The sequence below is a fragment of the Colletes gigas genome, unplaced genomic scaffold (genome assembly GCF_013123115.1).
Source record: "Colletes gigas isolate AHSC1104 unplaced genomic scaffold, ASM1312311v1 Colletes_gigas_Sc00016, whole genome shotgun sequence".
In the NCBI taxonomy this organism is placed as follows: domain Eukaryota; kingdom Metazoa; phylum Arthropoda; class Insecta; order Hymenoptera; family Colletidae; genus Colletes; species Colletes gigas.
This window is the reverse complement of record NW_025106645.1, coordinates 1836137-1852893: the sequence shown is the minus strand read 5'-3', so window position 1 is coordinate 1852893 and position 16757 is coordinate 1836137. Positions and strand designations below refer to the sequence as shown.

General features: G+C 33.5%; 1 long non-coding RNA gene across 1 annotated transcript in view; it reads right to left on the bottom strand.

Moving 5' to 3' along the window:
* Positions 1–16757, bottom strand: part of LOC122400167 — a 192482-nt gene that overhangs the window by 93800 nt on the left and 81925 nt on the right. The window contains exon 2 of the long non-coding RNA XR_006259337.1: positions 303–382. This is a non-coding gene — a long non-coding RNA (uncharacterized LOC122400167). The remainder of the gene's footprint in view (positions 1–302; positions 383–16757) is intronic.

Sequence of the window (16757 nt, the reverse complement as noted above, 5' to 3'; positions counted from 1 at the left end):
GGCTGCTAGGTTCGGATCTTAGCCAAAACCTAACCAAAAAATTCAAAACATCGTCGAGGAATTAGAGAGAGGTACAAAAACTAACAAATTAATAGAAGCCACTGAAAAAAATTATAGGACCGTGGAATAACAAAAAATATTCAATAGGTATTTTTCCCCCCACTGTTTTTCCGCGTTAGAGGGATGAAAATGACCTTTTCTTGCAAATTGAGTGATCGAGTTAAAATTCGAGTTACCTCAAATGATATTCCAAACGTTGGCTATTTTGAGATTAAAAGAAAATTTGATATTTAAATACTCACGTTAACGATGATCACAATTATTTACATGCTGGCTTTGGGTAGTAATCCGATTCGTAAATTGATCGTTCCTCTTCTTACACCTGTAACAAAAATTCTTTTGTTAATATTACTTGGGAAACAAGAAACAATTTTGAGTAGTTTGAGGGAAAAAGTGCCACAATTTATCGACTTCTTCGGAACAAGAAATCAAAATAAATGAGTATAGACAGATAACCATGTATGAGAGTATAATATTTTCGAAATATATTTCCTCGTTTTGATATTGTTAATTGTAGTCTATGGTAATTCCAAATTATGTGCAGCCGTAAATCTTGTAGCGTGGCGATTTTAAATAACTCACAAATTATTTGCTGTACGAGCAAAAGGTTTTAAACAAAAGTTAGATGACATCAAGCTTGGCATATTGTACTGTAACTGATCTTATATTACTTTGTTATCTCATCAAGATACGAAGACCTTTTAAATGGAATAATTCATTTTATTTTAAAAACAAAAAATATGACGAAGACATATACACGTACAAAGAAAATAGTGATATTTCACAAGTACAATCAATTTGTTCGTAGAAATAGTTTAGATTACTTTCAAAAACTCGTCCTAAAACTTAATATTTCTAAATCGTTAATGGTTATGGCTTCCAGAAGGGTGTCTCAGTTCGTGAATAAATACTGTCGTGGATTTCGATCGATATACACAACAGACCGTGCAGCGTGTTCCACTTTATGAAATTTGAAAACCAGATGTACGCCATCGTGAATTTTCTTCTTCGTTTTTGACTGGAAAATATCGACCGTCTTGCCCGGGACTCGTTTCAACTACTGGCGGGAGACTAAATATAAAGCAGTATTGGATATTTTCTGGTTTCGAGCACGTAGAATCACTTTATGCCTATATTGTGCCAAAAATAGACACGAAACGACCCAGTACCACGGTGCAATAAACGACGATAAAACAATGAAACTTTCCAAGAAACTAGGAAAACAAGAGTTCGAGCATACAATTATTTCTCGCGAATTCCTTGTTTATCAACGATATCATTAATCGTGCACCGTGAAACGAGAAGTTAACGTCACACATTTTTCTTTACGATTGCCTCTCCCCATTTTTCCATTTAATTTTTCTACTCTTTGCTCGTCGAATGTCGTTCTCGGAGAAAAATAGAAAAGCTTCTCTCTATTATGATACGTCACCGACCCTTCAAAGCGTGTTCTCGATCGAAACTATCCTCGACCGGCGTCTGAGAAGACAAATAAGTCGACGCACGCGGTCGAACAAAACAAATAAACAAAACGAGCGCACGGACTGCTAGCTGTTCGTGTTCCATTGTGCCCGCGACATCTGTGACTACCTGTTAACCGTAGGAACAGACGAACAGACGATATCAGGAGCACTTTTTCATTCGCGAGCGTCGCGACGTCCCAGAGTCGCGCGGAAACCCCGCAAAAACAATTTCCCGATAGGTTTTCCTAAAATATAAACATAAACAGGCCGATTCACAAGCACATCTATCAGTTTTCTGACGGACATTAAAATTTCCTTTTAAAAAGTAATTAATAAAACTGATCTTAAACCGACACACGTTGACGGTTAGATCAAAATGCAATTCTGAAAAAAATGATCGTAATTGACCCCTGCAACCAAAAATAATTTTTCCAGAACGATTTAAACCTTTTGATTTCGCCGAAAAATTTTAGCACCTACTCGAATTTTTTCTCAAAAATGCTTAGGATTTCGAAGGTATGTCTATTCACCTAAAATGATTCTAATTAACCCCCACAACCGAAAATAATTTTTCCAGAATAATGTGAAACTTTTTAATTTCGCCGAAAAATTTTAGCACCTACTCGAATTTTTTCTCAAAAGTGCGTAGGATTTCGAAGGTATGTCTATTCACCTAAAATGATTCTAATTAACCCCCACAACCGAAAATAATTTTTCCAGAATAATGTGAAACTTTTTAATTTCGCCGAAAAATTTTAGCACCTACTCGAATTTTTTCTCAAAAGTGCGTAGGATTTCGAAGGTATGTCTATTCACCTAAAATGATTCTAATTAACCCCCACAACCAAAAATAATTTTTTTAGAATAACGTGAAACTTTTTAATTTCGTTGACAAATTTGTCTACCTACTCGAATTTTTTTCTCGAAAATGGTTAGGAATTCGAGGGTATATCTATTCACCAAAAATGATTGTAATTAATCCCTGCAGGCGAAAATAATTTTTGTAGAATGATTTGAAATTTTTTATTTTCGATTTTTCTTAAAAATTTGTTTGTGATTTTTAATAAATTTGGTTCGCGCTGTACGAAAATGTTGTGCAACACATTTCTGTAGGCATTCATGAGCTCTGCTTCATAAATAAATTTCAATGTCTTTTGTCTACTTTGTATGACTTATTTATTATACTTTTTTCGGTGTGGCAGTGTGTGTATTGCTGTTGAAATCAACGCTGAAACGACCCAGCGGCCAAAATGGGTCGCGATAAAGAAAGATGACGGGAGCTGGAGGAGAAAAGGATCGTTTATTGCGCGAACTTAAACTCCCGTGGAACCCCGTATCTTCCATGTCGTTAATATTTCATTAGGGAAACTCGCCTTTTTCCAAACCGCGTAGCCAGGAGTTAATAACGAGTCTCGCGTTCGTCGTCACACATGCGCTCGAGAATGGCTATGGCAATATATTTCCACAGGTGGCCCCGCGCGCCTGCAACCCGCTACCATAACCCTATATTTCGATAATTCTGACCGTAAATTATAACGGGAGAACCGACGTTCGACCGAAAACGTGCTTCCTCTGCGGCTAATAAACTGCCAATGAACGCTGGGCTCGTTCGATGGAAGGGAACGTATCTTTGGATTGTTTAATTTGAATTTGCTTAATGCAAAACTTTTACGATATTTACGATTTAATTCGAATGATTTTTCCAAGGCTCATGCATTATCAAATACACATTTACACTTGGCAGATACAGTAATGATTCTTAAAATGAACCTTAGACGCTATCGAAAGTTAAACTCGCTTATTTTAAAAATCATTACTGTATTGCTTTCTAACATAAACTTACGCGCTACTTATAAATTTCTAAATTATTTATACTAAAATGCCAATTTTATGTTGAAGTTATTAAATAACAATGTGTAATTTTTTCAGATTTTTCGAATTGATGGAACATAGTTAAAAAAAATTAGAATCCTTATTTCTTTGGATTATTGTTTTAAATATTCGGTTCATTATGTTTATATTATTTACAGTTTCAGCAATTTGTTCACATTTATTTAAAAGGTTAGTCATAGTAAAAAAGATTAAAAAACGATATGAGCAATGGCGACATCATTTTTAAGAGGACAGGGTATTAATACGCTTTTCGAAATAAAGTATCGATTTACAGTATTGAACTACTTTCCAGTACCGGAGCTCCGATTTCAAAATATTTAGAAATCCCGTCAATCTCCAAATTTAATAATAATCCCTCCTTCAATATTGATCGCACACAGTCAATATTTGTCGGTATTAATAATAATATTGACTGTATGCGAACCATTTAACAGCGATTTAGTTTACTCTGTAAGAGAAACTAGTATCGATTGAAACACTTTCACTATCTGTATTCGTAGATCACGTTCACATATTTTCATCTAACCCTACCCTAGTAGCACAAAAATATTGGATATATATTTTTTTCGAATATTGGATAAATATTTTTTGAGCCACACTTTTTCATATTAGATAATTATTAGATGTAATATTGTATACATGTTCAAGAAATATAAATTGAATGTTTAGAACATATAAGCTAAATATTCGGAGAATATAAAATAGATATTTAAATAACATTCAATAAAATCTTTAAATTTAAGAAAAAGTTATACAAAAAATTAATCTCTATATACATATCAACTACTTTCTGTACACTGCTTCAGGAAATATTGTACTTTGTCTTCGAAAAAACCTTGTTACCTACCGTTTACTGTGTTATGTGCTTCCTCGCTGAGCCATGCGAACCTACGTTGTTACATTCATTACTTTTTAGACTTATAAAGGCTCAAATATATAAAATAAAATATATATATATATATATATCTCGTATCAAATCATATAATTATTAGAAGAGATAAACTTCTGTTAAAAAAATTGTTTATTTAAAAATCAAACTACTTTTTTTTAATGACGCATATTATTAATAGTATGTTAACGACATACAGATATATATTTCCTCAAGTACTTCCATCGTAGGTAAGCATCGAAACACATACAATATATTTGTTAACTGTACTACAATTGCGAATATATTTTCTTTTCAAGATCCAAGTTCACCATTTTCTAATAATTTAAATTTATTTTATAATACTACAATAAATTTTATCCAATTAACAAAATAATATTTGATTATTTGTTAATTCATTTATTTTATTAACACATACAAAAAATTAATAATAATTAAAAGAATGTTTAATCTTACAGTTCAATCATATTACGTAAGACGTAAGAGCTACACGATTATTTTTCATACACAACTTTGTTGCATTAATGTTCTTATAATATAAACACATGTCGATTAAGTGACATACACGAATTAATGTAAATTGAAAGTAAACATTTTACTTCGCATCATATTCTGGAACAAATATTCATCCATGATAAACATAAAATATTTCCTAAATATTTAAAAATAAATATTCTACTTCAAATATTACATAAAGATTCATTTTATAATGAGAAAAAATATATTTTCCATGATATGAAATAAATATTATCTGTAAATTAGGAAAAAATATTCTATTTCTAATATTAAATAAAGATTTGTTTTATAATGAGAAAAAATATTTTTTTCATAATATGAAATAAATATTATATGCATATTTAAACAAAATATTCTATTTCTAATATTACATAAAGATTCATTTTATAACAAGAAAAAAATATTTTTTTCATAATATGAAATAAATATTATCTGTATATTAGGAAAAAATATTCTATTTCTAATATGGAATAAAGATTCATTTAATATTCAGAAAAACATATTTTTCTCGTAACATGAAATAGATATTTCCAGCATATTTAAAAAAAAATATTTGTTACTTAATATAAAATAAATATTGTATGTATATTTGAATATTAAAAAAAGATTGAATCTCTTTTTAATATTATATGAATGTGTATACAATATTTAGTGCTACTACGGTATATAGTAAATAACATTTGATTTCATCAAAAATTTCAATTCCTTTAGGAATTGTTTTCTCGACAGTGGGAAGGATTTTGGGGGTATTTTTGCTCCTAATATGATTGTAATTGACCACCGCAAGCAAATATACTTGTTTCAGAAGAAATTGAAATTTTTTTTTTTTCGTCGAAAATCTCTGGCACCCCCCCTTCCCTTTTTTTCGAAAAATTCGATTTTCACTTTTGACAAATTTACTCGACGATTTACAGATAAATAGTCTAATACGTGTCTGTAGGTACCCATGGGACGTATTTCAAGCTCTGTTTCAAAAAATAATTGGAATAAAATAACATTTAATTTCATCAAAAATTTCAATTCCTTTAGGAATTTTTTTCTCGACAGTGGGAAGGATTTTGGGGGTATTTTTGCTCCTAATATGATTGTAATTGACCACCGCAAGCAAATATACTTGTTTCAGAAGAAATTGAAATTTTTTTTTTTTCGTCGAAAATCTCTGGCACCCCCCCTTCCCTTTTTTTCGAAAAATTCGATTTTCACTTTTGACAAATTTACTCGACGATTTACAGATAAATAGTCTAATACGTGTCTGTAGGTACCCATGGGACGTATTTCAAGCCCTGTTTCAAAAAATTATTGGAGTAAAATAACATTTAATTTCTTCAAAAATTTCAACACCTTTTGGAATTTGTTTCTCGACTCTGGGAAGGATTTTGGGGGTATTTTGGCTCCTGATATGATTGTAATTGACCACCGCAAGCAAATATACTTTTAACCCTTTCCACTGGTCTACTAATTTCACCGACATATTATAGTTAGACTATATCACTATTTAAAATTTTTGGACTTTTCTATTTATGGAGGAAGAGGGAGAAAATTCCATAACTCTGATTATTTATTTTATTTCATCGGTTCGTCGCATGTTTCTCATTTACTTTTTCATATTTTTTTAACAAAGACGTCGAATTTCCAACGCGTCTTCGTTGGACAGGATTATAGTGAACGCAACGACTATATAATTCGACGGTTAAATACTTGTTAGTCGGTGTCCATTCGTATTGCGAAAGGAATACCATCAATCGTGGTCATAGTACTCGCGGTTTCAGCTAAAATTAGTACCTCTTGCGGTCACGCAAACAAAATGGCTCAATCTAAGAGACCCAACAGGTCGTTTCACTTGTGGGCGCACGTAAAATAACTATGACCTGTCATCGTATATCTCCTGTACGCGTCTTATCTGGCTTCAGGACTAACAGAGATACCCGTAAATATTCCGGCATTTGCAAATTTCCCGAGTACGGTCGCTATATAAACATCCATAGGCGTAGTTACGTATCCCATACTATTTCTCGATAATTAACGCAAACAAAACATGTGCACCTACCAGTCACTTCGAATAATCTATAGACATTGGTATCTTTGTGTATTTTTTAATTGTCTAGAGAAATATTTGCAACTGCAAATAACTTGACAATTTTTTACTCTCAAATTTAATAAAAGACAAACTGTGTTTTAAATGTGTATGACAAATAAAATGAAAGTTAATAATATTTTCATAATAACGTTACTTACAATCGATGTACAATAGCGAAAGAATTATTCCGATGTCCTGGTAAAAGGATGACAATAATTATTATTACGCGGCTTACACATCGAACACAAAATTAATCAGCATATAATCTTTATCCTTGTAGATTTAATTTTCTGTTTAAGGTATAAGCCGCATCGGCTGATAATTCCATTATCATAATTATAATTCTTGCTACGTACTGGAATATTGAAATACAATTGATAAATAGATGGTTGCGAGATCCCATGATTTAAAAAATACACAGATCTCATTCACAATTTATTTATTATAGCTTTATTCGTTAAATAAACGCAAGGAAAAACTAATATATCGAGGAAGTATATCAAGATGGAGAGAAGTTCTACAACCTGACCCAAATGATCAGTATATTAAAGATACACATTTCCAATTCCTCGCAGAATCGTGGTTTTTATTTCTGAGTGGTTCGTTTAGTAGAGGCAACGAAAGAACACGACGGTGAAACCGTGTTCGCCAACGAACAGTTTGTATCGCTGCAAAGACGTCTAACTTTCGCATCAAAGGAAACGAGGATCCCTAACAACGGAGTCCCAGTTACGAACGAAACGAACGAACAGAAAATGGGGGAAAAAGGAGAAAAGCTTGTAGCCTCCGTAACGAGAATCATGGAGCAGGATTTCCTCATTTGCTTACGTTAAATTTCCCAGCGATATCGCCGTTGTTCCGTTTCCGTTGGCTAAATATCCCCAACGTTTTCCCTTATTTTCGCCGGGCTCGAGAACGTCGCAAACTAGCTTAACTAATTGATTATTTGACTTTCAAGATTCGCCATTGCCCGTTCGCAGGTTTTAACTCTCGTCCGACGTTTGGCTCGATGGTGATTCCTGATTACCCAGCAGAAGCGGCTCTCAGCTGTTAAACAAGCGACGGAATGAACGCCGCTGCGACACTCTTCAGGGACGCAGACAAAGAAGACCTTGATGAGAACGGCTTACGAGCAAAAGTTGAACAGTACTTTTCCTAAAAACTTGGAAATTAAGTTCCCTCGCCGTGTAGCGTCCCGCGCTAACGACCACGACAGCTTCTAATCTTTGGAATAAATGATGAAACTTCGATACCAAACAGGTTTTGAAGTGTACGATATATCAGGTCCGACTACGCTTAAGTAATTACTTTAGGGGCAATTGTAAGTTAAAATTAGGGGGCATCACGTATAAAAACTGAAAGGAAGATATATCTTAGTAAACTTGGGAGTTTGCTTCGTGTAGACAACTTTCCTACTATTGACAATAGAATGAGAATAGAGAAAGTTGGTTTCAAGAAATAACATTTTCCAGACTATAGCGTTCGTCAGTTACAATATTATCCCAGAAGAGTTGGAAGTTTCAGTGGTACAAACCGAAACATAGTCAGACGCTGCAAGACTAGTAGAAACAAAATCTTGCTTTAAATTTTAAGAATAATAATTTAAACTTTTGTAGATCGTAAATATAAAGAAATAACATTTTCCAGGCTGTATCGTTCGTTAGTCATAGTACTATCTCAGAAAAGTTGGAATTTTCAGTAGTACAAACCGAAACATGGTCAGACGCTCGTGCAAGACTAGTAGAAACAAAATCTTGGTTTAAATTTTAATGTACATATTAGGAATAATAGCTTACGTTTTTATAAATGGTTCGAAAAAATAAAGAAATAAAATTTTCTTACAAAAGTTAGAATTTTCAGTAGTGTGAACCAAAACATAGTCAGACGCCCAAGTAAGAGTGTAGCAAGAACAAAATCAATTGGCGAATTGGACTCGTAATTACTGAAAAATTGTCCCCGTTATATTGTTTAGCTACTTCACTAGTCTACGTGTCGAACAAATAAACAAATTGGCACTTGAATAAAAACTATCTAAACAATAAAAGAATAATCCTCTCAACACTTGCCTTAAAAAAATCTGTTTCACTTTGTAAAATCAACCCTCCTAAACCATTCTATTTTCGAAAATGGAATAAATATATTTACTTTCTAAATAGATAGCTACTTAATTTAGACTTTACTTCTTACAGTAATGGACTTCACGTCGAAGAGTAATATTTGTGTTTGAATAATCGGGAAATAGAGAGTGTGGATCGCCATATAGTAAAAACTATATTTTCTCTACTAAAATTCGTGGATCTAGTGTATCTGAGGATTGAGAATAAGGTTGTGGGATCGCGTGCCATTGAGTAGCCACGTTTCGTAGATATTTCCACTTAAACGGCCTCCACATTTTTCGTGTCACTAAAACCGCAATCGTGGCGAACATATCCGATGGGTCGGTGTTAACGATATCACCTCGCAACTCGATTGCTACATTCAGCTTGCACTGTTTGTTAATCAGTCCAGCCATACGAGATGCGAATCCTGGCACTGCTTTCCGCGATCGATCCACGACGAAATGGACTTGGCAACGATTGTGGCTTTCGCCCACATTCGCTATCTCTAGTGGATCCAAGTAACACGTCTAGAGCGTGGTTCGAGATATACATATATACTAATAGTTCTCTGTTTCCATGAGATCGATACAGTGTTGGTCACAGCAAACTGCTGGACCAAAGAAGCAGTCGATGTCGGAAGAACAACAGAACGAAGATCTCAACAGAGAATTAAGAATTTTCGTAAAATTATAATTCTTTAATTCTTTTTATAATTTAATCACAAAAGCTCCTATTCTGATGTATATAATACTCTCTTGCAGGAAATTATATTTATAATATTTCAAGATCAATATACCCACCTAGAAGTAAGTTAATTATAAATATTTACTTTGTTCATCATTTTAAAGAAACAGTCCACATACAGATTATTTTGAAAATAATTGCCATTAAATTATACTTCTCGATATCAATTCTATTTTATTGTATGCGTATTTTTATATTATATACTATACATTGTTCTCTATATGAACTGTAATAATATCATATTTTCTTTTGTACACTACAGGAACTTTAACCGTATAATAAATAAATAATAATTGTGTAGTTTTGAAAGTCGAGTTAAATTTAATTCAAACATTTTCCCCGCTAATATGAACATTCGTTCAGATTTTTCTACGTACAAACTTTATGTACCTGCAAGTACTTTAGTTTGAACCGAAAGTATTAGGATAAGGAAAGTTCGGTGGGCAATTCGGGGTGAAATCGCATATCGTCGGAGACAAAACCAAGGCCATTTTTCCCTAAGAGATCGAATTCGTTCGAATGCGTCTAGATCGTCCTGGACCAATTTATTACATTTCTTCGTGGATCCATCTTCGGAATGTCAGGCATTTTACCAAGCCAGACTTACTCGTAGCAAAGTAGACCTCTTTGTACGACAAACGTATCGTTTCCATTTTCCGTGTCTTCGATATCAGATGCTATCATCGGCAAGAAAATTGATGAAAAAAACGCGATTAATTTCGAAATGATATTTCACGGAGATCAACAACTTCGTACGAGACAGAAAATAACCGAAGGAAATAGACAGTACCTCTATTCTATTTTAGTTAGACCCGACGGTCCATTGTTAAACATGGATTATAAAGGGCAAGAACATATTTGCATACGTATGAACACGCTCCATTATAGCGTTTCCTGGAGAACTATCTAAATAAAGGCTTTTATCCTATTATGTTTATAATGAAATTCTACTGGAGCAACAATGGAGGGACAGCAAACCGAAACATACACTGTGCAATCATAACGTACTCTTATTTCACGTTTTGATGATCCACGATTATTTTACTGTGTCGCAAATATCGAAATAATTAAGTAATAAAAAGGATGGAATCATTTGTAAAAAGCATCGAATTCCATTCGTGTTTCTCGTCAAAAGAAATTGGACGTTTCGTTGCTTCGAGTAATTCGTTTCTTTTATTACAACTTTCTACGACATATTCCCTCGTTCTCTACTTACAAAGTTTCCATTCTTTATCCAATTGAAAATTCGTAATGGCGTGTCGCAAAGCGTTAATAACGATTCATTTTCCTTTAGGAGGAATTATTTCGAGAAACTGCGCAAGAAAGTTTCATCTTTCGCGCAGGGTCCCTTTGCTATGGTAATGAAGAGGAATAATTATCAAGCAATTTTAGCGGAGCCTCGGCCTTTAAGCTCGTCGTTGATGGTATTTTAATTTTTTCCAATTTCGTGCAAGTAATAACAGTACGACCGGACAAAGTTGTTAGTCACGGTGTTATCCTCGAAGAGTTAGAATTTTCAGTAGTATGAACCGAAACATAGTCAGACGATCGCACAATACTAGTAGGAAAAACATCTTGGTTTGAATTTCAAATAAATATGTATAGATGATTCGTGAATATAATGAAATAACATTTTCCAGACTAAATCATTTGTGAATCACAGTATTAATTGAGAAGAGTTAAAATTTTCAGTAGTACAAATCAAAAGTCAGTCAGACGCTCGTGCAAAGCTAATAGAAACAAAATCTTGCTTTAAATTTTAATGTATATATTAGGAATAATAACTTAAGTTTTTATAAATGGTTCGAAAAAATAAAGAAATAAAATTTTCTTACAAGAGTTAGTATTTTCAGTAGTGTGAACCAAAACATAGTCAGGCAATCGCACAAGACTAGTAGGAAAAACATCTTGGTTTGAATTTTAAATAAATTTGTATAGATAATTCGTAAATATAATGAAATAACATTTTCCAGACTAAATCATTTGTGAATCACAGTATTATTTTAGAAGAGTTGGAATTTTCAGTAGTACAAACCAAAACTCAGTCAGACGCCTGTGCAAAGCTAATAGAAACAAAATCTTGCTTTAAATTTTAATGTATATTTTACGAATACTAACTTAAAGAGTGTTTATAGTTTTACATAAATTCTTATTTTTTTGATGTTATATTTTATTAAAATTCTAAAGAAATCGTGTTTCTACGGTTTTATCAACAGTTCTCGGTTTTCATGGAACGAAATACTGAATCTTACAAATATTATATTACTATGACTTCGCCTCCCATGCTCGCCACCAGAGGGACCGCGCTCTCACAAGCGCTCGACCGATCCCTCAGTTGTTATATACAGGGTGTTCGGCCACCTCTAGCAAAAATTTTAATGAGCGATAGTAGAGGCCAAAATAAGACGAAAATCAAGAATACTAATTTGTTGGTGGAAGCTTCGTTAAAAAGTTATTAACGTTTAAAGTGCCGCTCTTACTGAATTTTTTTCTCGAAAATGCGCAAGATTTCGGGGGTATGTCTATTCACCAAAAATGACTGTAATTGAACCCTACAACCGAAAATAATTTTTCCACAACGATTTGCAATTTTTTAATTTTCTCGAATAATTTCACACCTTCTCTATTTTTTTTCTCGAAAGTGGGCAGGATTTCGTGGGTATGCCTAATGACAAAAACTGATTGTAATTGACCCCCGCAACCGAAAATAATTTTTCCACAACGATTTGTAATTTTTTTTCTCCGTTGAAAAATTTAGGCACCTAATTGGATTTTCAGTAAGGAATTTTTTTCTCGAAAGTGCGTACGATTTCGGAGGTATGTGTAATGATAAAAAATGATTGTAATTGATCCCCGCAACCGAAAATAATTTTTTTAAAACGATTTGAAAAATTTCAGCACCTACTCGATTTTTTTTCTCGAAAGTAGATAGGATTTCGGAGGTATGTGTACTCACCAAAAATGATTGTAGTTGACCCCCGCAACCGAAAATAATTTTTCCAGAACGATTTGAAATTTTTGAATTTAATTGTTAATAACTTTTTAACGAAGCTTCCATCAACAAATTAGTATTCTTGATTTTCGTCTTATTTTGGCCTCTACTATCGCTCATTAAAATTTTTGCTAGAGGTGGCCGAACACCCTGTATACATTCCTCGAACGACTTTCTAATATCCCAGTCGTCTAATGCAGGGCCTGCTAGAAAGTCTTACTGATGAGTCCACTAGCGCCCCCTCCTTTCCTTTTCTGTCGTCCTACGAGTTTCACGAGTTCCTACCCTCAGCAAAGCAGCGCCACATTACATTTAATTTGCGAACTGGGAAATGAATGAAACTTAATTAGCAATATTTACAGTTTGAACAATACGTCGAATGTATAACAGTCAACGATTCAGTTACATAATTATTAATTTCTAGCTTACACAACCTGTCTAATAATTATATGGAGTGTGTACGCTGTAAATAAATATTAGAGAAAATTTAATCAAAACAATAGTTAAATTACAACCGGTGCAAACACGTGAAAATAATGCACGAACTAGTCTCTGCTACGTTTCCCTCGCGTGAATGCTTATCTTATTAACGAGTCTCGAGAGGTTGCTGTAATATATTCCAAATTGAAGTTATCTTTCCTTAAATGCTCGTGCCGCAATGAGCGAAATAATACGATTACTTGGGCGTTATCAGATCATTTCGCGTGATTTAAACGGCAAGTACGACGGTGCTTAAACCAGTTTTACAATGTCGATAATGACTCTTTATAGTACGATAGCCGTGCAAGTAATACGAGCGCATAACCACGCGTAAACAGTCATGTTTCGCTCGAAGTTTACTACGTTCCGCGGCTCTACTTTCGTGCAAGTTATTATCGGACACGTAACGAAAGCTTGGAGCACAGTATGCGTTCGCTAATTGTGCTTTTCACTTAATTCTTCGACCATGTTCGATGATTCATGGCGTTTCAAATTATTTTGCAATTTTCTTCGTGCAATAGAATGCGAAATTGCGTTTCAATTACTGTGCTTTTACGACACCGTTGCGTCGGCCTATTTCCACGATTTCTAAAATCATTCACAGCGCGATCTGAGCCAATGGTTTCGAGTTTTTCAGAAATTTTCATTTCGACCAACAGAATAAGAGGTTCCGTTATTTTCTACGTAACTGAAACATTTGTCGAGGACATTTCTAAAGAAGTAAACTATAGTGTTTATCGTTATTTATATGCGACGCTTCAATTGTGCTCTATAGTTTGAAAACCTGACTGTGTCTTGAGTTTGTTTATATTTCTTTAAAATTCCAATTCCATTTTTCTGAGAATCATCAATCGATGATATTATTTTACAAATAGTGCAAAAGGAATATTTTTCGTGTTAAATAAATAAAAGTCACAGAATCTCGAATAAATTTGTGTATGAATGATCCAATGCTATTAAAATTGATAATTGATGTTTTATTGTTTGAAAACCTGGCTGTCGCTTGAGTTTGTTTACATTTCTTTAAAATTCCAATTCCATTTTTCTGAGAATCATCAATCGATGATATTATTTTACAAATAGTGCAAAAGGAATATTTTTCGTGTTAAATAAATAAAAGTCACAGAATCTCGAATAAATTTGTGTATGAATGATCCAATGCTATTAAAATTGATAATTGATGTTTTAATTGTGTTTTATTGTTTCAAAACCTGGCTGTCTCTTGAGTTTGTTTACATTTCTTTAAAATTCCAATTCCACTTTTCTGAGAATCATCAATCGATGATATTATTTTCTAAATAGTGCATAAAAAATATTCTTCGTGCTAAATAAATAAAAGTCACAGAATCTCGAATAAATTTGTGTATGAATGATCCAATGCTATTAAAATTGATAATTGATGTTTTAATTGTGTTTTATTGTTTGAAAACCTGGCTGTCTCTTGAGTTTGTTTACATTTCTTTAAAATTCCAATTCCACTTTTCTGAGAATCATCAATTGATGATATTATTTTACAAATAGTGCAAAAAGAATATTCTTCGTGTTAAATAAATAAAAGTCACAGAATCTCGAATAAATTTGTGTATGAATGATCCAATGCTATTAAAATTGATAATTGATGTTTTAATTGTGTTTTATTGTTTGAAAACCTGGCTGTCTCTTGAGTTTGTTTACATTTCTTTAAAATTCCAATTCCACTTTTCTGAGAATCATCAATCGATGATATTATTTTACAAATAGTGCAAAAAGAATATTCATCGTGTTAAATAAATAAAAGTCACAGAATCTCGAATGAATTTGTGTATGATCGAGCGCTATAGTGGTTGTGATGTGAAAAATGTGCGATAAGGGTTAAATGGTCGACCGTAAATTCGTATAATGCATGGTCTCGTAATTAGGTTCAGGAACGTTATTTCATGCAACTATCAGGATGACTTCTAAATAAGCACTTTGCCGAGCGAACAAGAAATAATGAGTGGCCGGTGTACGAGCTAAATTAGCCTAGTTTTAGCCTCTTTCACGGGCCGCTGCCTCAGTCATTCGATCGCAATCTGTATGGTCCGCTGACCGAGGAAGCGGACTTACGGTGAAACACTCTCATTTATAACTTTTAATTGAGTAGGAAAGTTTCAGGGCTGTGCCAATCGTTGCGATGCGCGGTGTTACTCGACCAGAATTGTTATACTCCGATCAAATATCGATTGCATGCAATCTTTTCCAATAAAATTTATTTCCAAGATCATTTCCGCGACAGGAAACTCCCATAAAATATTCTTTAGAACATAGATAATCGATGGAACACGAACGTTGACGATCAAGCGCGAAACGATTTCCGAGGCAATTTTCATTTCGAAACGTCGTACACAGTTTTGCAATTCTTTGCCTCGACGTTAAAGTTCTCATCTCAGTGCAGATGTTTTTACAAATCTGACGACTGCGACCAGTCTAACTTTATTAGAGCAGGGCGAAATAAAAAATTTCAAAGTACAGCTGGCTCTCGTTTTACACGATTCACTGTTGCACAGGCTTTTTGACAAGTTTTACTTATTTCAACGAGTTCCACTTGCTTTAACACGGTTGCAAAAACGTATGCCAATTAGTTAGCAGGAAATTAGATGGTAATCGTATATTCTCAACGATATACCGTACAGTGCAGCTTTCTTTTTCCTGAAACTTTCATAATTTTCATACAGCACATTAATTGTGTGAAACTGCATCCAGTAATATACGTACCTTTTACATCATTCTGTAATTTGACAAATTTACGTAAGCGTATAACGACAATCTTTCAGAAAATTTAACATTTTAATGAACTGTTTACGTAATTGAATTTCTTCTAAAACTTTTATAATTTTTGTGACTCTTTTTCTTGTGTATACATTAATTGTGTAAAAATAGATCCAGGAATATACGTATCTTTGATATCATTCTGTAATTTGACAAATTCATGCAAACGTGGAATAGCAATCTTTCAGAGAATTTAATATTTTAATGAAATGCTTACGTAATTGAATTTCTCCTAAAACTTTCATAATTTTTATAATTCTGTTTCTTTGGTACATATTAATTGTGTGAAAATAGATCCAGTGATTTACGTACCTAATAAAATTCACGTAAACGTGGATTAGCAATCTTTAAAAAAAATGAATATTTTGATGAACTGCGTAATTGAATTTATCATTGGAAATAGAGAATTTGACAAAGTGACTATGAATACGGATTTAATTCTTGATCGAAGGATGTTGGCTAATGGACAAAAGTTTGTTAATAAAGTTTGCGTCCCTAGCCGCAGGGATTGTTATTTACGTCGACCCATGACAATTTCTTGGCTAATGAACGAGTAGGGTGGAGCGACCTTTGAATTTATGGTCACATCCGAAGCAAGCTACAATTGATTTCGTCTCGCGAGAGTGACTTCCGGATTGTAATTTCGTGTTGTTCGTTCGGGGTAATTTGTGTTAAGCCGACATGGCTACGTCCCTGCGGATGATACGTCAACCGGCTCCAATCTACAGCAGAGTGGTAGGCAGTTGTGTTTTTGCGA